General features: G+C 42.0%; 1 protein-coding gene across 19 annotated transcripts in view; it reads right to left on the bottom strand.

Moving 5' to 3' along the window:
• Positions 1 to 24973, bottom strand: part of banp (BTG3 associated nuclear protein) — a 376487-nt gene extending 351514 nt beyond the window's left edge. For 5 of the 19 annotated variants that reach the window (XR_010976677.1, XR_010976678.1, XR_010976680.1 and 2 more), the window contains exons 1-2: positions 24760 to 24966; positions 24162 to 24529 (exon numbers count right to left, since the gene is read on the bottom strand). The gene's annotated coding sequence lies outside the window, so the exon portion shown is untranslated. Of the gene's footprint in view, positions 1 to 24161; positions 24530 to 24759 lie in introns of all 19 variants that reach the window. The other 14 variants (XR_010976672.1, XR_010976673.1, XR_010976674.1 and 11 more) reach the window with 8 other exon arrangements.
• Positions 24974 to 26193: the final 1220 nt, after the last annotated feature.

A 26193-nucleotide genomic window follows, 5' to 3' on the forward strand; every position in this document is an offset into this window, starting at 1 on the left:
TGCAGGCAGGTGTCAGGCACCCTCTGCTTCCTTGTCTGCACCTATGTCATCAATGTCTTTGCGCTCATCATGTTGAAGGTCTTCACTGAAGAGGTGTCATTTGTTCTCCCCATTGCAGAATAATATTATGCAGCAAACAACATACCACTAACAGAGGACATTGTGGATGTATTGCAAAAAGTCACCAGACCTGTCCAAGCAGTATTCTAACTTGAGGAGCTGCTTGATGACAGTTTTAGCTCATCAACAAATCTGAATGCAACTTAGTTTAACATTCAAGCTTGTGTCCTGAGATAATTCACGAGCCAACTGTACAGACCAAAGCACTTATTCCCAAGAAACCAGACTAACGCTGCAGTGCAGAGGCGAAGAATGGCAGTAGATGCAATATAAAATCATGGTCCCTGCAAGGAAAATCATCATAAACCTGATAGTGAGCACACCCCTGTGATTTATTGACGTAATGTGTGAAGGAGCCAGCACTGTAATGTAGGTGCAGTCAGAAAAACCCTGGATTTAGAGAAGTCTGCAATCTGTGTGAAGCCCAAAAATTATCCTGCTGCTTCCAGTAGCTCATGCTGAAAATGATAAAACGTGTTTGCCATCAATCACCTGTTTAATGCAAGCATTAAGTGCAAATTGACTGATGTTAGTGGCAGTCTGGAAGGAGCTGTACTTGCTTAAAATCTGTTACAATCTCTAACATTTTTCAGTTTTGATGAAACGGTGTTTCTGTCTCCACAGATGCTGCCTGACCTGCTGAATACTTCCAGCATTTTCTGTTTTTATTTTTGATGAAATTTATTGCTCCAAGAAAAAGTCAGGCTACCCATTGTTCACTGTCCTGAAAAAAGGATTGCCCCTGGTTTGCAAAAAGGTGTATCTCTGGGTATCCCCAGAGAACAGATAACCTAAGATCTCTGAATGCAAAATATATTTTTTTAGAATACACAAAGTTCATATTCAAAGTGCTGGCCAGCGCCCAAAGTGGAGATAGAAGTATCATCCAACTGACATTGGCAGCAAACGTTAAGGACTTTATTGCAAAAAGATAAAAGAGCAAGTATTTAAAATAGAAATGTGACTAATTGGCAACATGTGCCCAGAAACGGCAAATAAATACATTTCCCTTAGTTTCAGCAAATTTCTATTTCTGTCGAGTTCTCAACCTTTAGGTTTAATTGCTCGTTGTAAGATACGTTGTACTATTGCTTCCTGGTAAATTTGAAAGGACAAAGGCTATTTTTCATGGATAAGTGGTCTTGAAGTAGCAACACCAATCTCTGTGCAATTTAGGACAAGTGGACAGTGAATACTAAAAAGGCCCAGGTTGGGATTTTCTTATGCTGTCCCTAGGTAGTGGGGGTCACAGGTTGGGGAAGTAGTGCCGAAGAAACTGTGACAAGTTGCTGTTGCGCATCCTGTAAATGGTGAACAGTGTAAAGCATACAAGTGGTGGAAGAAGCAGTTGTTTAAGCTAGTAGAAGGTATTCCAAACACGAAGGCTGTTTTGTCTTGGTCTTTTTCAAACTTCTTAGCCAAAGTGTTGTCACATAGTAATTTTTTAGACTGCCTCTGCATCAGGACGGCTAAGAAGCTAGAATATTCTAATGTAGGCAAATGAGCTCTACTGGGAAATTTGTCCTTAGTTACCATCAGCAAGATTGGCACAGCAAACATCAGAAATTTAGGAATCAGTTAGATCAAGGAAATTTGAGCCAGAGTTAAGGAGGTCGTGACCAAGGATCCTGTTAAGTCGGAGTTTAAATGTACACATTCAGCATTGCTGACAGATGTCAAGGAAATGTGACCTAGCTAAGTTCATTGCTCTTAACCAGAGATACCACCTGGTTTATGAAGGGAAAACTACAATGTTCCAACTCTTAATCCTCCTGCGATGCTTGCTCGTAGGCCAGATTAAAAATTCAGCAATAACAGACATGCAAAAGTAGAATGAAACTCTTCACCTCCCATCTGAAAGTACCTCCTCTATTGCATGACCATGTGCCAATCTCAGTCAACAAAGCAGTTCTCAGTTCAGAGCACTGCGGCCGGCATAAGCACACTTCATAGACTTGAAAGCAACTCAAGGCTGCAAGCATGTTTGACATCTCCAATGCATGGTGCTAAAGAACTGAGTGCAAACAACTGAGGAGACACTCTGATGACAACAATTTATGCCTACAGTTGGACTTTGCAGCTGGGACATCTCGAGCACCAGAACAGACCAACGATTTGTGCTTGAAGGTACTGACCTAGTTCTCAATTAGGTTCCGGAAACACTGGATATGAAGTTCATCCGAGAGAATCTAGAGGCCTTTTCAGGAATTAAGACTGGCTGATGAGTGTGGTGTATTTAAATCAGATGATTGATGTAAAGAGAAGCTTTTTATGCTGTCCGTTACAACATAAATGAGATGCGTGGAGTTCAGTTGATTGAAGATCTCAAACATGTTTATTAAACAGCTAACAAGTATACACAGTGCAGAGCTAACTATTTACAGGTCTTGCCTCTTGGTGTTACATTTACAGCGACTGGCATGTAGTCACATGACTACATCCTGGCACTTAGCTCATTAGCATACTAAGATCTTAATGGGGCATCACTCTTAAAGGCACAACAGTTGATACGAGAAGGCCTTAAATTTGCTTCTTTTTCAGCAGGTAACCAATGCTTTGGCCTGAAGCACTGCCCACATTTGCAAATTTCTGGCAAGGACCAATGAGCCACAACTTACTTCATTAGAGTGCACCTCCAGAGCTTTGTAAGGAAGATTTGGGGCACTGATCACTCTGGCCACATATCACAGTGTAGCCCTTATAAAGTGTTATCGTCTATTGCACGCTCAATTATATAGCTACAGGCAGGACACAAACTCCCAACTGTTACAGTACTGCGATCACAATTTGCTACTGCGGTGGACAAAATAAAAGCCAGAGGAAAAAGATGTCAAATCAGAATTCAATTATCAATTTTAACTTGGAAGTAAGCAACAGTACACAAAAGCTCCCAAATCTAAAAGGAAATACAATAGAGTCGAAATGATCAATACATGGCAACAGGAGTAATAAACAGTGCAAATGAGTACAATAAATAACGACCATGTCACAAAAGGAAAAGGCATAGAAACTGTGTAGCTTATCTGAAGTGATTGGCCCAGATTTTACAGTGATAATAATGGCAAAACTGTCAGTTGTTACTCCACTGAAAGTGACAGCAACTTCTGGAGTCCACACAGGTGCAGTTAAATGCAAATCGAGAAGTTGCTGTCAGTGATTCTACGCTTCTCCACAAGATGCCCTGTTGAGTTCCCACAGACTGCAGTCATTTAGGAGTCACTAAACCTCATGAATGACTCTATGATAACTTCCACTTTTATGCTTTAGGTATCAATGTAAAAACACTTGAAAAAGTTACACCTTGAATGAGGTGCAACTGGGTTTTTAATGTTATACTAAGTTCATAATTACAACAGAACTTCTCTGACCCTGAAAAACACACATTTTGGAAGGACAGGAAGCTAGGAAAAGGTGGTGGGGTAACTTTGTTAATTAAGGATGGCATTAATACAATAGTGAGAGATGACCTTAGGTTCTAAAGATCAAGATGTACAATCAGTTTGGGTACAGATAAGAAATAGTAAAAGGTAAAAAGTCACTTGTGGGAGGAGTTTATAGGCCGCCCTATCAGTAGACACACTGTAGGACAGAGTATACAGGAAGAAATAACGGGGGCTTGTAAGGTACAGAAATAATCATGGGTGATTTTAATCTTCATATAGATTTGGATGAATCAGATTGGCAAAGGTAGTCTGGAAGATGATATCGCAAAGCGTATTCGGGACAATTTCTTAGAGCAGCATGTTCTAGAGCCAGAGAGCAGGCTAGTCTAACCCTGGTTAAACCTAGATTAGGCAGAGTCAACACGGATTTATGAAAGGGAAATAATGTTTAACAAACCTGTTGGGAGTTTTTTGAGGATGTAACTAGCAGAATAGAGAAGGTTGAACTGGTGGATGTAGTATATTTAGATTTTCAGAAAGCTTTTGATAAGGTTCTACACAAGAGGTTAGTAAACAAAATGAGAGCACATGGAATTGTGGGGGGGGGGGGGTGGTATATACTGGCATGGATTGAGAACTGTAGGAATAAATAGGTCATTTTCAGGTTGGCAGGCTGTGACTAGTGAGGTACCGCAAGGATCAGTGTTTGGGACCCAGCTATTCACCCCTAAGCAATATCAAATGTAGAAGAATTAAGTATTGTATTTCAGAAATTAAAAGCATCTGTTCTAAAATAGTAAAAGTTGAAAAGACTGGGCATTTCTCTAATATTTTGGACTGTTCATATGAAAAAGTAATTCCACAGAATCAATTCTTGTTTCTGTTATTCATGTGTGCAGTTTCTAATTTGGCAGATTACGGTTGTGTTTTGAACGGAAGAATCTCCGTCATGAAGCACGGTATTTTGAAGAAGCCCCTGACCCTCTTATCAATAAGCAGGAAAATAAATTCAAGTACATATTCCACCTGGTTGGACAGCCATTGTAAATAATGAATCAGATGTTTGTTCACAATAGTCAGCTCACCTGTTTGAAGAGTCAAACTATTTGCCCTGTTTTGGACAGCCGTTAAGGGGCGTGGGTGGTTCCCACTGTTCACCTCCCAATTGACCACACCAAGTGTCTTAAACCCTTTTGTTTTATTTGACAAATAAACAGACAATGACAATTTTTTGTGTAGGGTTAAAACAGAAGGTGAACTATGTATTGAACAATATTCATTCCCAAAAAAACACACACACGCATAGATAGATAACAGAGGAAAAAGGGGAAGTGGTTTGAAGTGAGGTAGGTCTTCGGGGTTCACGGTAAACCTGTTGAATCTTCTCGGAGGACAATTTCACTTTTAAAGTTGAAGGCCTGGGTTGCTTGTATATTTTTCTGGTGGTTGAGACTTCCAGTCTGGAGGTGGCGGTCACTTTCAGTTCTCTGCTGCAACAAGTTGAAGTGTAGAATTTACAGCATGTCTCCTTTGGTTTTTGCTGGATCTCTCATAGCTCTCAGATGTTGCTGCGATCTCTCCTTCTCTACAGATTTTTACGGTCAAAATCTCTCATGTTGCCTCTGTTAAGAGACACAGAGCCCCCTCCCTGTGGTGACCAACAATGGACCAGGATATGACTACTTCACATCCTTTGTTTCAGAAGAAACCATTCAATTCAAAAATGTCTCTTGATGGGTTCAGGATGAGTGTAGTTGACACCGCTTAGCTTAAAATGTATCCCTTTGTCCTTAACAGACAGCAAGACAGTTTGAATATACAGTGCCAGGTTAATTCCAAAGATTCACAACCCTCTGACTGAAGAGATTCCTCCTCGTCTCAGTCCTATTCTCAGACTGTGTCCCCTGGTTCTGGACTCACCAGCCCGGGGAAACATCCTTCCCGCGTTACCCCGTCGAGCCCTGTAAGAATTTTGTATGTTTGAATCAGTTCACCTTTCGTTCTTCTAAAGTCCAGAGAATAAAGGCGCAGTCTATTTAATCTTTCCTAATAGAACAATACCTCCATTCCAGGAATTAGTATGGTGAACCTTCATTGCATTCCCTCTATTGCAAGTATATCTTTCCGTAGGTAAATCAAAACTGCACACAGCATTCCAGGTGCAGTCTCACCAAGGCTCTACATAATTGTAGCAAGACATCTTTACTCCTATACTCAAATCCTCTTGCAATAAAGGCCAACATACCATTTGCCTTCTTAATTGTTTGCTCTACCTGCATGTTAGCTTTCAGTGACTCATGAACAAGGACACCCAAGTCCCTTTGAAGTTCAACACTTCCCAGCCTCTCACCATTTAAGAAATACTCTATTTCTGTTTCCCTACCAAAGTGGATAACTTCACATTTTCTACATTATATTTCATCTGCCATGTTCTTGCCCACTCACAGCCTATCTAAACCCCCTTGAAGCCTTTTTGGACCTTTCTCAACGCACATTCTTTTTCTCTCATCAGCAAATTTGGAAATATTACGTTTGGTCCCCACATCCAAATCATTTATATCGATTGTGAACAGCTGTGCCCCAAGCACTGATCCTTGCAGTACCCCACTAGTAACAGCCTGCCAACCTGAGAATGACCCATTTATTCCTACTCTCTGCTTTTGAAAACCTAAATATACCACATCCACCAGTTCCCCCTTATCTATTCTGCTAGTTACATCCTCGAAAAACTCCAATTGGTTTTTTCAACTTAATTTCCCTTTCATAAATCCATGTTGACTCTGCCCAATCCTACCATTATTTTCTGTGTCCCATCACAACCTTTCTTATAGATTCCAGCATTATCCCCGCTACTGATGTCAGACTAGGTCTGTAGTTCCCAGTTTTCTCTCTCCCTCTTTTTAAATAGTGGGGTTACATTTGCTCCTTTCCAACCTGCAGAAACCATGCCAGAATCTAGAGCATTTTGGAAGATGACCACTAACACATCCAGTATTTCTACAGCCATCCCTTTCAACACTCTGGGATGCAGATCATCAGGTCCAAGGGATTTGTCAACTTTCAGTCCCATTAACTTCTCCAGTACTACTTTTTTTTTTAACTAATGCTAAATTTTTTCAGTTCCTCATTCTCGCTAGTTCCATGGTTCTTCATTATTTCTGGGAGGTATTTTGGATCTTCCTCCATGAAGACAGACACAAAGTATTGGTTTAGTCAGTCTGCCATCTTCTTATTCCTCATTATAAATACCCCAGTCTCTGCCTGCAAAGGGCCCACATTTGTGTTTGCTAATCTTTTCCTTTTTACATACCTATAGAAGCTTTTACAGTCAGTTACATTTCTCACTAGTTTACTTTCATATTCTATTTTCTGTCAATTTCTTGGTCACCCTTTGCTGAATTCTAAAATGCTCCCAATCGTCAGGCCCACTACTTTTTTTGAGCAACTTCATAAGCCTCTTTCTTTGATCTAATAAATCTTTAGCTTCTCTTCTTCTCCTTGGATGGATCACCTTTCTGGTTGGGTTTTTATGCCTCAAAGGAATGTAAATTTGTTGTAAACCAGGTATTAATTCTTTAGATGTTAGCCATTGCCTGACTACCGTCATAACCTTTTAATGTAGTTTTACAATCTATCACAGCCAATTTTCCCCCCGTACCTTTGTAGTTTCCTTTGTATAGATTTGAGACCCTAAATACAGATTGAACTACATCACTTTCAAACTTAAAGTAAAATTCTATCATACTACGATCACTCTTGCCTAGAGGCTTCTTTACGACGAGATTAATTAGCTCTTTCTCATTGCACAATACCAGACCTAAAATAGTTCATTCTTTCATTGGTTCCCTACACAAGTTTAGCATATGTATGAGAACTACTTTACACTAATAGTACACTTATAGAATAACTGCACCCTTAGACACAGGGCAACTTCCAACACACTGAAATCAGAGAGCAACAATACTGAACACATTTCACGATGGCTGTTGAAAGTACAAGATTCATATTAGCTATAGCAATAGGGTAGCCAAAAGAGGATTTAGGTAATAGTATGTGAAACAGTACTCAATGATGATGAAAGGAATCACAGCACCATGAAAGCATAGCATTTCATTGTAATCAGCGCTGTGGAAACAAGCTGGAAGATGACCAACAATTTAGAGTGATGAACAATTCAATACTGGTACACCAAAATACTGAAAGCCTGGGAACAAGTCACACCTCTCTGTCAAATGCACTGCCCAGGGAGCCCCAAAAGGAATATATTACTAAAAATAAGTTACCCACAAAAAATACCAGCATCATTCCCATAATAGAGTATCAGAAAATTATGTGCTCGCCAAGAGTATCACTGTTCGTGGGGTATCATACTAGCAAGCGCATCACAGGAACAAGATTATCTGACCCCGGACTTTTTGCGTAAAGCAGAGTTTATTGTCCAGACCACAATTTTGTCAAAAATTGTATTTTTAGTTGGTGAACACAGGAACAATAAGGGCTGAAGGAAGTGATTCAGCCCTTTAGACTGATTCAATGAGAGATCATGGCTGATCTGCACTTCAACTCCATTTACTCGCTTTGGTTCATATCCTATATCCTAACCTAACAAAAATCTATCAATCTCAAATACTCCAATTGGCCGAGCATCCACATCCTTTTGGAAGAGAATGTTCCAGATATCTACTAATCTTTAATTTTACAATTATGCCCTCTTGTTCTCTATTCTCCAAAAAGAAATAGTTCCTCGGCATCAACCCTATTAAATTGTTTTAGCATTTTAAACACCATCATTAGATCTCCCCTTAGTCTTCTGTACTCAAGGAAATACGAGCCAAGTTTATGCAACCTGTCCTCATTATTTAATCCGTCGGCATAATTCTAGGAATTTACACTGCACCCCCTCAAAGGCTAACATACCCTTCCCTCAATGCAGTACTCCAGATGGTGTCTGACCAAAACACAATAAAACCAGAGAAAGCCGAAGACACAAGTTTTGAAGAAAAGGGAAGGACGAAGGAACAAATCTTCTTCTTCGGCCTCCTTGTCTCGAGAGACAATGGGTAAGCGCCTGCAGGTGGTCAGTGGTTTGTGCAGCAGCGCCTGGAGTGGCTACAAAGGCCAATTCTAGAGTGACAGACTCTTCCACAGGCGCTGCAGATAAAATTGGTTGTCGGGACTGTTGCACAGTTGGCTCTCTCCTTGCGCTTCTCTCTTTTTTCCTACCAACTGCTAAGTCTCGACGACTCGCCACGCTTTAGCCCCGCCCGCCAGCTCTGGCGATTGCTAGCAACTGACTCCCACGACTTGTGGTCAATGTCACAGGACTTCATGTCGCGTTTGCAGACGTCTTTAAAGCGGAGCCATGGACGGCAGGTAGGTCTGGTACCAGTGACGAGCTCGCTGTACAATGTGTCCTTGGGGATCCTGCCATCTTCCATGCGGCTCACATGGCCAAGCCATCTCAGGCGCCGCTGGTTTAGTAGGGTGTATATGCTGGGGATGTTAGCCGCCTCGAGGACTTCTGTGTTGAAGATACGGTCCTGCCACCTGATGCCAAGGATTCTCCGGAGGCAGCGAAGATGGAATGAATTGAGACGTCGCTCTTGGCTGACGTACGTTGTCCAGGCCTCACTGCCATAGAGCAAGGTACTGAGGACACAGGCCTGATACACTCGGACTTTTGTGTTCCGTGTCAGTGCGCCATTTTCCCACACTCTCTTGGCCAGTCTGGACATAGCAGAGGAAGCCTTTCCCATGCGCTTGTTTAATTCTGCATCGAGACAGGTTACTGGTGATAGTTGAGCCTAGGTAGGTGAACTCTTGAACCACTTCCAGAGCGTGGTCACCGATATTGATAGATGGGGCATTTCTAACGTCCTGTCCCATGATGTTCGTTTTCTTGAAGCTGATGGTTAGGCCAAATTCATTGCAGGCAGCCGCAAACCTGTCGATGAGCCTCTGCAGACACTCTTCAGCGTGAAATGTTAATGCAGCATAGTCAGCAAAGAGGAGTTCCCTGATGAGGACTTTCCGTACTTTGGTCTTCGCTTTTAGACGGGCAAGGTTGAACAACATGCCACCTGATCTTGTGTGGAGGAAAATTCTTTCTTCTGAGGACTTGAGCGTTTGTGAGAGCAACAGGGAGAAGATGATCCCAAACAGTGTAGGAGCGAGAACACAGCCCTGTTTCACTCAGGATTGGAAAGATGTCTGATGAGGTGCCGCTATGCTGAATTGTGCCTTTCATATTGTCATAGAATGAGGTGATGATACTTAGCAGCTTTGATAGGCATCCAATCTTTTCTAATAGTCTGAAGAGACCATGTCTGCTGACGAGGTCAAAGGCTTTGGTGAGATCAATAAAAGCAACGTAGAGGGGCATCTGTTGTTCATGGCATTTCTCCTGTAGCTGGCGAAGGGAGAACAGCATGTCAATGGTGAATCTATTTGCTCGAAAGCCACACTGTGAATCAGGATAGACACGCTCAGCCAGCTTCTGGAGCCTGTTTAAAGCGACACGAGCAAAGACTTTCCCCACTATGCTGAGCAGGGAGATTCCACGCTCGTTGTTGCAGTCACCACGGTCACCCTTGTTCTTATAGCGGGTGATAATATTGGCATCGCGCATGTCCTGTGGTACTGCTCCCTCGTCCCAGCACAGGCAAAGCAGTTCGTGGAGTGCTGAAATTATAGCAGGCTTGGCACTCTTGATGATTTCAGGGGTAATGCTGTCCTTCCCAGGGGCTTTTCCGCTGGCTAGAGAATCAATGGCGTCACTGAGTTCAGATTTTGTTGGCTGTACGTCCAGCTCATCCATGACGGGCAGAGACAGGGTTTCATTAAGGGCGGTCTCAGTGACAACATTTTCCCTGGAGTACAGTTCTAGGTAGTGTTCCACCCAGCGGTCCATTTGCTTGCGTTGGTCAGTGATTGTGTCCCCTGATTTAGATTTGAGGGGGGCAATCTTCTTGACGGTTGGCCCAAAAGCTCTCTTAATGCCACCATACAGCCCTCTGATATTTCCTGTGTCAAAGGCCAACTGAATATGACTGCATAGGTGTTTAGTTTAGTTTAGTTTAGAGATACAGCACTGAAACAGGCCCTTCTGCCCACCGAGTCTGTGCCGACCATCAACCACCCATATTATACTAAACCTACACTAATTCCATATTCTTACCACATCCCCACCTGTCCCTATATTTCCCTACCACCTACCTATACTAGGGGCAATTTATAATGGCCAATTTACCCATCAACCTGCAAATCTTTTGGCTGTGGGAGGAAACCGGAGCACCCTTGGAAACCCACGCAGACACAGGGAGAACTTGCAAACTCCACACAGGCAGTACCCAGAATTGAACCCGGGTCGCTGGAGCTGTGAGGCTGCGGTGCTAACCACTGTGCCGCCAGTAGCCATTTGCGCAGCGCCTGGCTGTTCTTTGTGCAGCGCTTCTGGCAGCTTTAAGTGCTACAGATGTTAACTCGCTGGGGGCTTTCTTGTAGTTCAGCAGTGCAATGCGCTTAGCGGCTATGACAGGTTCCAGCTCTTCAATGTGAGATTGAAATCAGTCTGCATTCCGCTTCACACAATTGCCATAGGTGGTCATTGCTGAGTCATAGATGGCGTCTCTGATGTGGGCCCCACTTGGTGCTTGCATCCCCTGTGGAAGTGTTTTGGAGGGCTTTTTCAAGTGAATTTAGAAACTTACGCAACAGCTGTGGATGAGAAATTCTGCTAGCGTTGATGCGCTGGCGACCCTTCTGCTTGGAGTGATGCAGCTTCTTTGGTTTGAGGCTAACCTTGCTGCACACCAGGGAGTGGTCGGTGTCATAGTCCGCACTGTGGAAGCTGCGTGTGATTTGAACGCTGTTTAAAGAGGCTCGGCTTGTGACGATGAGGTGCCTCCAAGAAACCTCGTGACAGGGTTTAGTATGAAAGAACGAGTTGGTGATGCAGAGGTTATGATAGGTACACAACTCAAGCAGTCTCATTCATCCTTCCAATGCCATAGCGCCCAAGGCAGGAAGGCCATGAGTCATGGTCGGCCCCAACCCTGGCATTAAAGTCCCCCAGCAGGAATAGGTGTTCGGTGTTGGGGATGCTACTAATGATATTATGGAGTTCCTCGTAGAACTGGTCTTTAGCTTCAGGTGGGGAGCAGAGTGTTGGAGCATAGATGTTGAGTAGGTGTACTAGACCAGAGGCGGTGAACAGTGGATGGACAGTATGCGTTCCGAGCCATTTGAGGGTGGCTCTATCGTGCTGAGCAAAGAGTTTCTGATGGCGAAGCCCACTCCGTGCTGTCTTGGTTCTTCAGGATCCCTACCCTGTCAGAAGGTGTACTCTTGCTCTCTTAGAGAAGTCAAAAGAGGTCATTAGTTCAATATATCAAATCTAGCAAACTGCACATGATTCTCACTCAATGTAACCATAATTTATCCTGGATCTATTCCGATTAAAATAATTGAGCTTAAGAATTCAGATTTGAGGTAGAAGCAAGCTGCCTTTAAAATATATTTAATTACTGATTGATGATTTGTGCAGACTAAGCAGTTAAATATCTATATTAATTTGAATCTAAATTCAACTTTTACACCTCAGAACAGCCTTAATAAAGCAGAACAAAAGCTACTGAGGAACAGTGTTGGGAGACCTGTCATGGTATACATTTTCTTTCGCAAAAAGCGAGTTTCACAGAATTCGCCCAAACCATCTGAAATATTATACACTAAACACCTTAATGGGAGTGCCATTATCTGCCAATATGCAGTTTTTCCTGTGGTCAACTGCAGTCCTACATCCAACAGATGGCTATACTGTCCCAAGACTTTTTTTTTATATATAGGCCTTGTAACCAGACAGAGGGTTACTGCCCTCCTGTCACCAAGTCAGTTTAATGCTCATTGTTAGACATCCACGTCACAAAATAAGCTGCGTCCATGTCAATTTCAAGGTCAACTAAGCAAACGATGGCCCAGAAATATATCACCCTGAAGTTGAAATGGGTCTTTTAATTTTCTGAAACAGTCTCTAGGCCAATAAGAAAACAGACACCAAATGCCAACATAAATGTTTAGTCCATGGAAGTTGTTTCAGCATCACTCCCACAACCTGATTGTAAAGGCAAAACCATCTAGTTGAAGGATTTTGCCAATTCCTTGGTAGACCCTTTGTTTCATTCCTCCATTACAAGCTCTGGATTCAAACTCATCTGCATAGTTACGACATTTCTGATCTCCAGCGGACTCCAGCATTTTATAATTGGACTTCCAAACAAATTAGAATAGAAAATAAACCACTCCCTTTATCTTTATACCATGACAAGGTTTGTCATTTAATCTCTCCTGCCCTCCACCCTATCAAAGACCTTCCCTTTCATTCTTCTGCCCCTTCCCCGCTTCCCCCACCCCCCTTTCACTTGCTCAAAACCAATGACATTTCTAACTTTTGCCAGTTCTGATCAAAGGTCACACAGACCTGAAACGTTAACTCTGCTTCTCTCTCCACAGATGCTGCCTGACCTGAGTATTACCAGCATTTTCTTCTTGTTTCAGATTTCCAGCATCCACAGTATTTTCTTTCAAACAAAGTAATTGTTGTGAGACCAAAGAGGAAAGAGCAAGATGATCTGCATATTGCAAGGTTCAGAGGAGTTATGATATTTTCATACACAACTGCAATCTTCAGAATAATCTGAGTGAAGGTCAAGCATAGAGGAAACCTAAGCAAATCATAACGATTGCCCCATTAGCATTCAACTGGAACCTTTAGTAGCAATTATTTAGCACATTTCGTGTTGTGAAGTTACACATAGGATTTTGGACTTTTCAACACTAGTTGTAAGGAAGCTAAAGGATTGGTTAGAAACCTGGATTCATTAACTGCTAAAGTAACTAATACAAATGCAAAATACTGCGGATGCTGGAAATCTGAAATAAGAACAGAAAATGCTGGAAATACTTTGCACGTCTAGCAGCACCCATGGGGAAAGAAACAGAGTTAACGTTTCAACCTGAAACGTTCACTGTTTCTCTCTCTCCACAGATGTCACCAAACCTGCTTAACAGTTCCAGCATTTTCTATTTTTATACCTGCTAAAGGAGCTGAGTTTGATTAAAAGTATTAATTCAAAGAAACTGTAAAACTGACTGTTCAAGTTATCATGCTGGGAAGGTGGGCCAAATTCAAAGAGTCATTCAGACTGTCTGAAAGACGGATAAGGAGGCCTTGAAAGACTGTGGGAAGCTGTCGTAAACACCGGGTGCTGTTTCTGTCTGTGTAACCATAGAAAATGAGAGAGAAAAGTTATTGAGAAAAAGCTCTTGTTGTCCGTGAGAATGGTATAAGAGCAACCAGCCTAAAGTTAAGGATGGAAAGAAACCGCGAAGACAGACCAGAAGAAAGCAGGTCAATGGAGAATTAACCTCTCAGTCTACCAAAGCAGAAGAATTGGCCAACTTGAGTTGAATGGCATTACTCAATGTTGTATGGATCGCTTTGTAAAACTTGCAATTTAATGTTAGTCAAATTATTTGGAAAAGTTTAAAGCCTTGGTTGTCCACCTATCCCCAATACAGAAATGTATCTTGAAGGTAAAACGAGCCTCAGCACAACTACAGCTCGGGTTCATTAGTTTTTAAAATCAACTTCACTGATTAACCACTTAATAATGCAGGAATTTATCAGTAAAAAAGTGATTTCTTTCTAAACTGGAGGGAAAAAAACAATTTTCTTACCAAAAAATATAATTTGAAGATGTGAATACATCACATCTGTGATGTCAGCGCACACGTTGAGTGCTGCGCTTGCTCTCCTGTAGTCAAGGTCGCAATGCATGCAAGTTTCCTGACCCGATTTATCAGGAAAAGGAAGAATGGCTGCGCCAAATGTTATTTTAAATAAAATGAGACCAATGTTATCTTTAGGTACGTCTGTGAGGCATTTGTCCTGTATGCCACAGCAAATGTCATTCTTTCATTCCTAGTTGGGTATGGACCAACGATAGCAGTAACATGGACAGTTCCCGAAAGATCAAAATCATCCAAGGATGACTTAATTAACACCGAGGCATTTTTTTTTCCCACTAAAAGCAACATGAAATTCCACAAGCATGACCAAGCTTCCAGTTGCCTGTCATTTTAATTCTCTGGCCCACTCCTACTCTGACCTTTTTGTCCTCAGTCTCCTATACTGTTCTAATGAAGCTCAACACAAGTTCAAGGAAAGGGACCTTATATTTTATTTAGGCACTTTACAGCCTTCCAGATGTAACACCAAGTTCAACAATTTCAGATCGTAACATCTGCCCCTATGTTTATTCCCACTTTTTTTTTCGGGGGGGGGGTGGTGGGAGTTGGACTCCAGCTGTTAGGAATGATTCTGCATTTCCCATTTACACCCCCTCTAGACATATCTTTTGCTTCTTCACTTGATCCATTACCATCTCCTTTTGCCTTGCACCATCATCCCTTCTGTCATTTCATCTCACCTGCCTTTCATTCCATCAGACATTCCCTTCTGTTCTTACCTCCCTCCCCACTTTCCCTGCCTTGCTTAATAACTGTTACATCTCCAAGTACTCCTAGTTCTGGCAAATGGTTCTCAACCTGAAACATTAACTGTTTTTGTCCCTCCACAGATTCCGCCAGACCTAGAATATTTCCAGTATTTTCTGTTTCTATTTCAGATTTCCAGCATCTGCAATATTTTGCTCATGAAAACCGTTCCAACAATTTTACTGCCCCAGTGTCAAGTCAGTGGTTTGAGCCACAAATATAGGTTCTTCAATTTACTTTTAACAAAAACTATTTAGGAGTTAATGTCAATCTTGACACCAAACCTCATATTAAGATTGTCATTCAACTTGACAGATATACCTTGTTTATTCTCCTGAGTTTCAAAATTTCAAACTCAAAAGTATTTAATACTCTAAATTCACTTGGGTGTTTGGAGCCCAATTCTTTCCACCAGCAAAAATGTAAGATGTCCAGATTTTAAACCAGCAGTCAAAAGTAACTTGAAAGATCTTTAACTGTCCTATACATACACACAGGTTAAAAATAATGACCAGAGCAGCTAACGTATCTTCTCAAAAATAGTCTCTATGATGTACAGAGTTACATACATAAAGTCTACAGCAACAGGCCTTCAGCCCAACTGTTCTCTGCTAATGTTTATGCTCCACATGAACCTCCTCCCACCCCTTTTCAGCGAACACTTTCTGCAAATCCTCCATTTCTTTCTCCCTTATGTGTTTATGCAGCTTCCCCTCAAATGTATTCATACTATTCATCTCAACAGTCTTTATGGTAGCAAGTTCCACATTCTCACCAATCTTTGGGTAAAGAAGTTTCTCTTGAATGCCACATTGGATTTATTAGCGATTATCTTGCACGCATGGCTGTTAATTTTGATCTCCCCCACAATCTTCTCTACCTCTATCCTATCAAATCCTTTCCTTATCTTAAAAGGCCTTTATCAGGTCACCTCCAGCCTTCTTTTTTCTGGAGAAAAGAGCCCAGCTTGTTCAGCCTTCTTTCAGAGGATATCCTAACAGACTTTAGAATCATTTTCACACCTTCTCCGTTGCCTCTATTTTTATAAAACGAATACCAGAACTGTGCACAGTACTCCAAGTGATCTAACCCAGATCAATACAAGTTTAACATAGAATCATAGAAATTTGCAGCACAGAAGGAGGCCATTTGGCCCATTGTGTAATGCCAGCTGACAAGTAGTCAGTCAGCCTAATCCCACCTTCCAGTTCTTGGTTCATAGCCTTGTAGATTACAACACTTCAAGTGTATATCCAAGTATTTAAATGTTATGAGGGTTTCTGCCTCTACCACTCTTTCAGGCAGTGAGTTTCAGATCCCCACCACCCTGTGGGTGAATTCTTTCCCCCCTCAAATCCCCTCTAAACCTCCTACCTCTTACCCTCAGTCTATGCCCCCTAATTATGGACCACTCAACCAAAGGGAATAGGGTCTTCTTATCCATTCTATCTAGACCCCTCATAACTTGATGCACTTCAATCAGGTCTCACCTCAGCCTCCTCTGTTCCAAAGAAAACAACCCCAGCCTATCAAATCTTTCCTCATAACTAAAATTCTCCAATCCAGGCAACATCCTCCTGAATCACCTCTATACCTGCTTGAGTTCAATCACATCTTTCCTATAGTGTGGTGAACAGAACTGCATGCAGTACTCCAACTGTGGTCTTACTTGTGTGTTATACAGTTCCAGCATAACCTTCCAACTCTTATATTCTACGTCTCAGCTAATAAAGGCAAGAATGATCAACAAGTTCGCAGACGACACAAAAATTGGTGGTGTCGTAAACAGTGAAGAGGAAAGTCTTAGATTACAGGATGATATAGATGGGCTGGTAAGATGGACGGAGAAGTGGCAAATGGAGTTTAATCCTGAGAAGTATGAAGTGATGCACTTTGGGAGGTCTAACAAGGCAATGGAATATACGATGGATGGTAGGGTCCTCGGGAGTACAGAAGGTCAGGAGGACCTTGGGGTGCTTGTCCATAGATCACTGAAGGCAGCAGCACAGGTAGGCAAGGTGGTTAGGAAGGCATATGGGATACTTGACTTTATTAGCCGAGGCACAGAATATATGAGCAGGAAGGTTATGATAGAGCTGTATAAAGCACTGGTTAGGCCACAACTGAAGTACTGTGTACAGTTCTGGTCACCACACTATAGGAAGGATGCGATTGCAATGGAGAGGGTGCAGAGGACATTCACCAGAATGTTGCCTGGGCTGGAGCATTTCAGTTATGAAGAGAGACTGGATAGGCTAGGGTTGTTTTCCTTGGGGCGAAAGCTGAGGGGGGACATGATTAAGGTATACAAAATGATGAGGGGCATTCATAGGATAGATAGGAAGAATTTTTTTCCGTTAGCAGAGAGATCAATAACTAGGGGGCATAGATTTAAGGCAAGGGGCAGGAGGTTTAGAGGGGAGGGGTGGTAGAGGCAGGAACACTCATGACATTTAACAAGTATTTGGATGAGCACTTGAAATACCATAGCATTCAAGGATACAGGCCAAGTGGAGAGAAATAGGATTAGTTTGGACGGGTGCTTGATGGTCAGCGAAGGGGTGTTGGGCCGAAGGGCCTGTTTCTGTGCTGTAAAACTCTATGACTCTATGACACTAATCCCATATGCCTTCTTGACCATCTTATCCACCTGCCCAGCCATTGATATGTTCCTGCAGTCTACAACTTTTTTCTTCATTATCAACCACATAGCCAATTTTTGTATCGTCTGTAAACTTCTTAATCATACCCCACTACATTCAAGTCCAAATAATTGATATATACTACAAAAAGCAAGGGGACTAGTACTGTGTCTTGCATAACCCTAATCCTTTTTGTGACTAGAAGGAAACAGCCTTCTAGTCACAAAAACACCCATCATTACCCTTTTCTTCCTGCCTGAGCCAATTTTGGAACCAATTTGCAACTTTGCATTGGATCCCCTGGGCTTTTACTTTTGTGACCAGTCTGCCATGTGGGACCTTATCAAAAGCCTTGATAAAATCCAGATAGACTACATCAAATGCACTACCCTCATCAACCCTCCTTGCTAATGCTTCAAAAAATTCCATGTTCGTCAGACACAACCTTCCCTTAACAAATTCCTGCTGACTGTCTTTGATTAATCCGTTATTTTCAGATTTATCCTGCCCCTCAGAAGAAATTTTTCCAATAGTTTGCACCTCACCGAGGTTAGGCTAACTGCTCTCTAATTACTCGGTATATCCCTTTCTCCCGTTTTCAACATCTTCACTGCTTTTCAATTCTATCCCTTAAGACATGAGCCCCAGTGCCTGGTTACAACCATGAAAAAATAATTTGAACAGAGCCAAGTTAACACATACATAGGAAAACCTTTAAAAGAAAGTCAAATGATATTTTACATTAGATTGATATTTTAAAAAAGCTTTAAAGAGGGGAAAAAAAGAACTGCACTTTTCTGAACAGATAAAGGCTCCTCGAACTTGAACCAGATATGTATTTGAGAATTAAACACAGTGGCCAATAGTTTCTGCTTTGGCTGCAGTGATCCAGGGACAAATTACACGAGCTTGGAGAAGTGTTTTTCTCACCTTTCCCCTTCAACTCATTTGCATAAATCGCTGAATGCAAAATCTGCCACAAACCACTGCAATTGGGCAGCATTTTAGAATGTATTAAAATTTTGCATTAAAAATATTCCTTGATGCATTTAAAGGTAACCTGGGGCAGCATTAACACAACTGAAATCTAGCTGATCACAAAAAACAAGCATTTTTATAGAGTATCTAGTTCACCACCTGTAAGTAACTCATTTTTAAATAACTGACAATGACTTTTAAAAAAAACTACACAGAACCATTTACTAGTTACAGCGTACAGTAGTTAGTAAATTATAAAATGTATTTAAAAGCTTTTAAAACATGCCTATTAGTGTCTTTGCACCGAAAGCTTAATTTTAACATCCTCAAAAGCCCACAAACAGGCAAAATTCACAGAAAATGGCCATGTGATTAATTCAATCTGGAAGTGTGGCCAGTTGTGAGCGGGGCCAGCTGCAGCGAGACATTTTTTAAAATAGTGCAAAAGAGTGCAGAAACATGATTTGCCTTGAACATAATTTGCGCTTAAAATTCCTCAATCTGGGCGGCACAGTGGTTAGCACTGCAGCCTCACAGCTCCAGGGACCCGGGTTCGATTCTGGGCACTGCCTGTGTGGAGTTTGCAAGTTCGCCCTGTGTCTGCGTGGGTTTTCTCCGGGTGCTCCGGTTTCCTCCCACAAGCCAAAAGACTTGCAGGTTGGTAGGTAAATTGGCCATTATAAATTGTCACTAGTATAGGTAGGTGGTCGGGAAATATAGGGACAGATGGGGATGTTTGGTAGGAATATGGGATTAGTGTAGGATTAGTATAAATGGGTGGTTGATGGTCGGCACAGACTCGGTGGGCCGAAGGGCCTGTTTCAGTGCTGTATCTCTAATCTAATCTTTTGCGTTGGTTTAGCCAATTTCAGGCAAATTGCACAAGTAGTGGAAACTGTTACCCACACAGAAAACTACTTATACCAAAGAATGTCAGTCATTATATAAGCTTCGAAGCACTGCCTTTCTGCTAGACTATGCAAAATTTATCCATGGGTAAAGGATCCAATTTAAACTGTAAACCCTTTGCTAACAAGATTCTCTCAGTCACCTCACACCTCCTGTGATTGCATGGGAAGGGGCAACACCTACCCTTTTAACCTCCTCACCATCCAAGGCCCCAAACACTCCTTCAAGGTGAAGTAGCGATTTACTTGCACTTCTGTCAATTTAGTTTACTGTACTCACTGCTCAATGCGATTGCCTCTACATTCGGGAGACCAAATGCAGACTGGGTGACTGCTTTGTGGAAAACCTCTGCTCAATTGAGAAGCATAACCGCGAGCTTCCGGTTGCTTGCCATTTTAATTCACTACCCTGCTCCTCCGCTTACGCTTCTGTCCTCGGCCCACTGCAGTGTTCCAGTGAAGCACAGCACAAGTTCGAGAAACAGCACCTTATCTTCACATTAGGAACCCTACAGCCCTCTGGACTCAACACTGATTTCAACAACTTCCCTTCCCCTCCCTCCCAGAACCGTGACAGGGTTTCCCTTGTCCTCACTTTCCATCCCATCAGCCTCCACATCCAAAGGATCATCCTTCGCCATCTCCAGCGTGATGCCACTACCAAACGCATCTTCCCCTCCCTTCCCGTCAGCATTCCGAAGGGATCGTTCCCTCCGGGACACCCTGGTCCACTCCTCCATTACCCCCACCACCTCGTCCCCGTCCCATGGCACCTTTCCCTGCAATCGCAGGAGGTGTAATACCTGCCCATTTACCTCCTCCTCACTATCCCAAGCCCCAAACAGTCCTTTCAGGTGAAGCAGCGATTTACTTGTACTTCTTTCAATGTAGTATACTGTATTCGCTGCTCACAATGTGGTCTCCTCTACATTGGGGAGACCAAACGCAGACTGGGTGACCGCTTTGCAGAACACCTCCGCTCAGTCTGCAAGCAGGACCCTGAGCTTCCGGTTGCTTGCCATTTCAACACTCCCCCCTGCTCACATCTCTATCCTGGACTTGAACAAGAACAAAGAACAGTACAGCACAGGAACAGGCCATTCGGCGCTCCAAGCCTGTGCCGATCTTGATGCCTGCCGAAACTAACACCTTCTGCACTTCCAGGCGGCATATCCCTCTATTCCCTTACTATTCATGTATTTGTCAAGATGGCTCTTAAACGTCACTATCGTATCTGCTTCCACCACCTCCCCTGGCAGCAAGTTCCAGGCACTCACCACCCTCTGTGTAAAAAAACTTGCCTCGCACATCCCCTCTAAATTTTGCCCCTCGCACCTTAAACCTATGTCCCCTAGTAACTGACTCTTCCACCCCGGGAAAAAGCTTCTGACTATCCACTCTTGCTGCAGTGTTCCAGTGAACATCAACGCAAGCTCAAGGAACAGCATCTCATTTTCCGATTAGGCACACTACAGCCTGCCGGACTGAACATTGAGTTTTAGTTTAGTTTTAGAGATACAGCACTGAAACAGACCCTTCGGCCCACCGAGTCTGTGCCGACCATCAACTACCCATTTTATACTAATTCAACACTAATTCCGTTTTCCTACCACATCCCCACCTGTCCCTATATTTCCCTACCACCTACCTATACTAGGGGCAATTGCTAATAGCCAATTTACCTATCAACCTGCAAGTCTTTGGCTTGTGGGAGGAAACCGGAGCACCTGAAGGAAACCCACGCAGACACAGGGAGAACTTGCAAACTCCACACAGGCAGTACCCAGAATTGAGTTCAATAATTTCAGAGCATGACGGGCCCCCCATTTTACTTTTATTTTTAGTTATTTTTTCTTTTTCCTTTTTACATTTTTTACAATTTTTTTTTTTGTTTATTTCATTTCATTGTAGTTTGTTCAGTTTGCTTATCCACTGTTCTTTTTCATGTTTGTACTTGCTGCTGCTTAATCTTCAATTCATTAACACCCTGTCTGTACTAATGCTTTGTCTTTCAACACACCATTAACATACTGTTTACCTTTGCTCCATGACCTCTTGGTCAGCTATGTGGCCTTGTCCAATTTACACCTTCTCCTTTGTTATCTCTTGCCCCACCCCCAGCTCACTTGCTTATAACCTTTGACATTTCTAATATTTGCTAGTTTCGAAGGGTCACTGACCCGAAACGTTAACTCTGCTTCTCTTTCCACATATGCTGCCAGACCTGCTGTGTATTTCCAGCACTTTTTATTTCAGATTTCCAGCATTCACAGTATTTTGCTTTTATATCAAGATCCTTCACTCGTTAATCATAAAAAGTTAAATTTTGCAAATAAAACCATGTAGAAAGGGTAGCACTCTATTCCAATCTAGATGCAAAGAGGAGAAAATGCAAGGAATACAAGATGATGTTTGGGGAAGATCACCTAGTTCCGCAAGTCATTTATCACAGGGGATTAATTGGGGACTTCAGTTTTTTGCTTATGGAACTTTCTTTTGCCTCCCTTGAAATAGGAAGCTTTTCACAATTCTGGTCAGTTCAGCTTTCTTCAGTACATCAATAAGCTTTATGATGGTGTATTATTACTTTAGGACAGTGGAACATCAACCGGAAGAACCCTGGATTTTCAGATTCAAACACTGTTGATGTATCCCATTCTCTCCTTCCTTCCTTCAGCAATAAAAATAAATCCCTGAACCTAATGCAAGATCTTTTGTTGCATGCCACATTAACTCAAAGCCACAGAATAAAAACTTAGCTTGTTTGATCTGACAAGAAAACAGCACAATCTAAAATTGAACATTTGTGCAAGATCACAACATCTTCTTGCAAGTCTGTTCTCAAACTGGTTTAATGGATTCAAAAAGATGTTTAAGTTCAAGGCTGCAATTTAATACCAAGATTCCAATAACAAGTGAATGTCATTTAAACACCAAGACTATATTACAGCTGCATTCCTCACACCAACGATCTATTTATGCTGTTGATAGCTGCTTTCAACAGAAGAAATGCAAAATGTTCAGAAACTGCACACTGAGAACTAAACAATTTCTCTCATTGGTGGACTCGAAAAGTTACATCTGATGCCCTAGAACATTTAGCAAAGAAATACTGAAAATGCTGGAAACAGGTGAAGCATCTACAGAAAACATAAATCCATCCTTTACAAATACCGACACTTTTTGATGTTTCCAGCATATAGTTTTTGATCAATTATGTAGACGGTTACTTTTTATTAAGTTTGTCCTGTAATTTCTAATTCATCACCAACAGTATTATCATGGGATGCTACACCTACTCTTCACCAGGCTCTAATGCCATTTGTAAATCTAATTATGCATGTACAATATGAATACTAACTCAAACACATGCTGAAGAAAACCGGCAAGCTTAGATGCAAGATTGTTCAAGAAGCCCACAACTTGCAACTTTTTTTTCCATGGAAAACACATGATACTGGATTTATCCAACTTACCTTCATTTTTCATGAAGTCATAATGATCAAGTGACCGTGCACAGGCTATTTACCCTAACAAAACACAAAATGGAGAAGCCCTGCATGGCCGTTTCAGTTACAATATTGCAATTATGAGTAAGAACAGCATCTGCTTTCAAGGCCCTAGTAATTCTAGCATACGTTCATAAATGCAAGACTAGTGCATTTATACCGAAATTGTAGCAGTATCAATCGAGTACTTTGAGTACCCAGCTGCACTGTTGCAACATGCACGACATACATTTGTAGGTACAGCTACATAACAGCACATTCACAATTGGATAAGTATCACCATACGCAACATACGGCACTCGGCGAAGTTATTTCTAAATTTTGTATACGTGAATTTCATACTGTATTTGCATTTACTACCAACCCTGCGTAATGTTGCGAAAAACTGGCACCAAATTGATCTAATTCTGCTTGAAATAAATTGAACAGATCTGGATACCAATAAAAGTCTTAAGAAATCACACCATCGTCAAAACTATAAATAACTAGATCTGTAAACGACAAAAAGTATTTAAGCGTTTTATTTGAATCATTGCTGAATCTTCCTGCGCCAAACCACTTCATTTGTGTGAAAAGTAAAAGGCATTTATTTTCCGAAATAAGAATCTGCGTTGCAGAAAAATAGCATATGTTTACACATATCCACGTCCAGTTATTAATAAAATTACGTTTAACTACAGTAATCATATAACAATCGCATGAAGTATATCTCCCATTTCCAAAAAAGTAATAAATAAAACAAACAAGTTTGAATATTACACTGCACAATGCTTTCCCAACAAACACACTAATATTGTACAAGGCAAATGAACATCTAAACTCTCAGGCGGCCCTGGCCCTACCACCACCCTCAAATTATAACCACCCTGCTCGTTACAGAGACCAGATAAACAACGAGAATTAAAAATCAGGCGGATCTCCTGTAGGCCTCTCCACCTCACGGTCTGACTCTCATATGAAAAATATATAATCGGCGTTTTGCAGTCATTTCACTTGCAAAAGGCTGGCGAGCGAGACCGGACAAGAATTTACAGCCGAGAGCCGCGATATCGCGGTGGTTATTACCGTTCAGTTCTCGTTTCTTGTTTGTTAAAATCCGATAATGGCGTCCTTCCTCGCGAGAGAATCCCTCCGACACAGCAACGGCCGCGCCGGGGGAGGCAAGATGGCGGCGGTGGGCCGCGCGGGCGCAACAACTGTCGTGGCTCGCGGTTGCCTCGCGCAGCCGCTCGTTCGCTGCCTGTGCCCGGCTGTCAAGCAACAGCCGTCAGTAGGGGAAGAGTGAAGCGCTGCACACAACCAGTCCCGGCAACAGAAGCTGCATCAAACTTGGTACATGTTTAATGTTGCCCTGAATTTATTGGTGTTATTGTTGATGATCTTATCGTAAAATACAGCTCACCGGCCCGACTCCCGTCACGTTTACAAATTTTCTGCGGGAAAAATAAAGGAGTCAGAAAACAATCCTTCCCCGCGCCGAGAAGTTTGGATCCCTGTTCTCCAGCTGACATATTTAACCGGTGAAAATTGACATTCGCTGTTTTATTACGCTTATTTTAATCGCGCATTGCGTTTGTTGCTATAAATAAGCAGAGCGGAGAAAAGTGAGAATGCCGAACCATTTAAAATATTTACAACAAAATACAATTTTATTAATATTTACGCTTTTGGTAATTTTCCGAGTGTCTCCGTCAGACTCTGAAAGGCAGAAAATTAGGATTTTGATGTAATCAGTTTTTTGCTGACTGTCCTGCCGTCTGAATTTTCTCACGAGTTGGGTAAAAGTTGCTTTCAGTGTTGGTAACTGACAATATCAGAAAACCCAAAGGTGTTCATTATCAGTTGAGAGTTGAATAGCAGCTTTCTTGCTTTAAAAAAAGCATACCAAAAATCTGCACACTGGTTATGTCCTTTGCATGTGGGGTATCTCTTGCTTTTCATCACCATCATACTTCGGGCGCAAGTCGATCAGATTTTAATTTCTGCAAGTATTTTTATTTAGCATGAATTATTGGCAGGGTAAGGGTGACAGTATTCATCAAAGGAACTATTGCACTGGAGTGGGATGGTGTAGGTGAGAGATCAAACAGAATCTGTTAGGAACAATAGAGGAGCTATTACGCTACTAGATGTATACTATAGCTGACCACATAGTGGGAAGGAGATAGAGGAGCAAATTTGCAGGCATAATACAGAAAGACACAAGAGCTACAGAATAATGATTTTCTGTTCCGAAGAAGGGTCACTGACCCGAAACGTTGACTCTGCTTCTCTTTCCACAGATGCTGCCAGACTTGCTGAGTGGTTCCAGCATTTCTTGTTTTTATTTCAGATTTCCAGCATCCGCAGTATTTTATTACAGAATAATGATGATGGGGACTTCCTAATATAGACTGCTATAGTAACAGCATAAAGAGCAAAGAGAGAGAGGAATTCTTGAACTTTCTGGATCGAAGTGTTTCCAGCCCAATGAGAAAGGAAACAGCGCTGCATCCAGTTCTGGGAATTAAAGCCTGGCTCGGGTATAAAATTAAAAATCGACCACAACCAACCCGAGCCCTTTAATTTTTTTTCACATCCGACCTGACCCGACACGAATCTCCTTTTTCTGTTCCTGTAGCAGGCCATTCCTGCAGCTGGAGTTCTGGGGGATCATGATCCCGTGACTTCCCGGAAGCAATGGCCAGCACGACCTGACCAGAGCCAGAATGCTGGATTCGGAATTTTGATCCGACCGGACCCGAACCCAAGACATGTAGTCGGGTTTAGTTGGATAGCCAGGCTTTACTGGGAATTAAGTGGAGCATGTTTCAAGCAGAGAGGATTTTGGGAGCAATAACCATAATATAATAATTATGGAAAATGACAAGGAATAATCAAGCATAAAAATACTTCACTGGAGGAAGGCTAACTTCAGTGAGTTGAAAAGGGATCTGGCCCAGGTGGAATTTAAAATTGGTAGGCAAAACAGTAGTTGAACAAGAGAGCTTCAAAGAGGAGAGTGTGCCTCCATTTTGAAGAATCAGCAGCAACATGAAGAAACATTTTTCTTTTACACAGCAAGTTGTTGTGATCTGGAATGCACTGCCTGAAAGAC

Source organism: Heterodontus francisci, chromosome 17 (assembly GCF_036365525.1).
Source record: "Heterodontus francisci isolate sHetFra1 chromosome 17, sHetFra1.hap1, whole genome shotgun sequence".
Classification (NCBI taxonomy): domain Eukaryota; kingdom Metazoa; phylum Chordata; class Chondrichthyes; order Heterodontiformes; family Heterodontidae; genus Heterodontus; species Heterodontus francisci.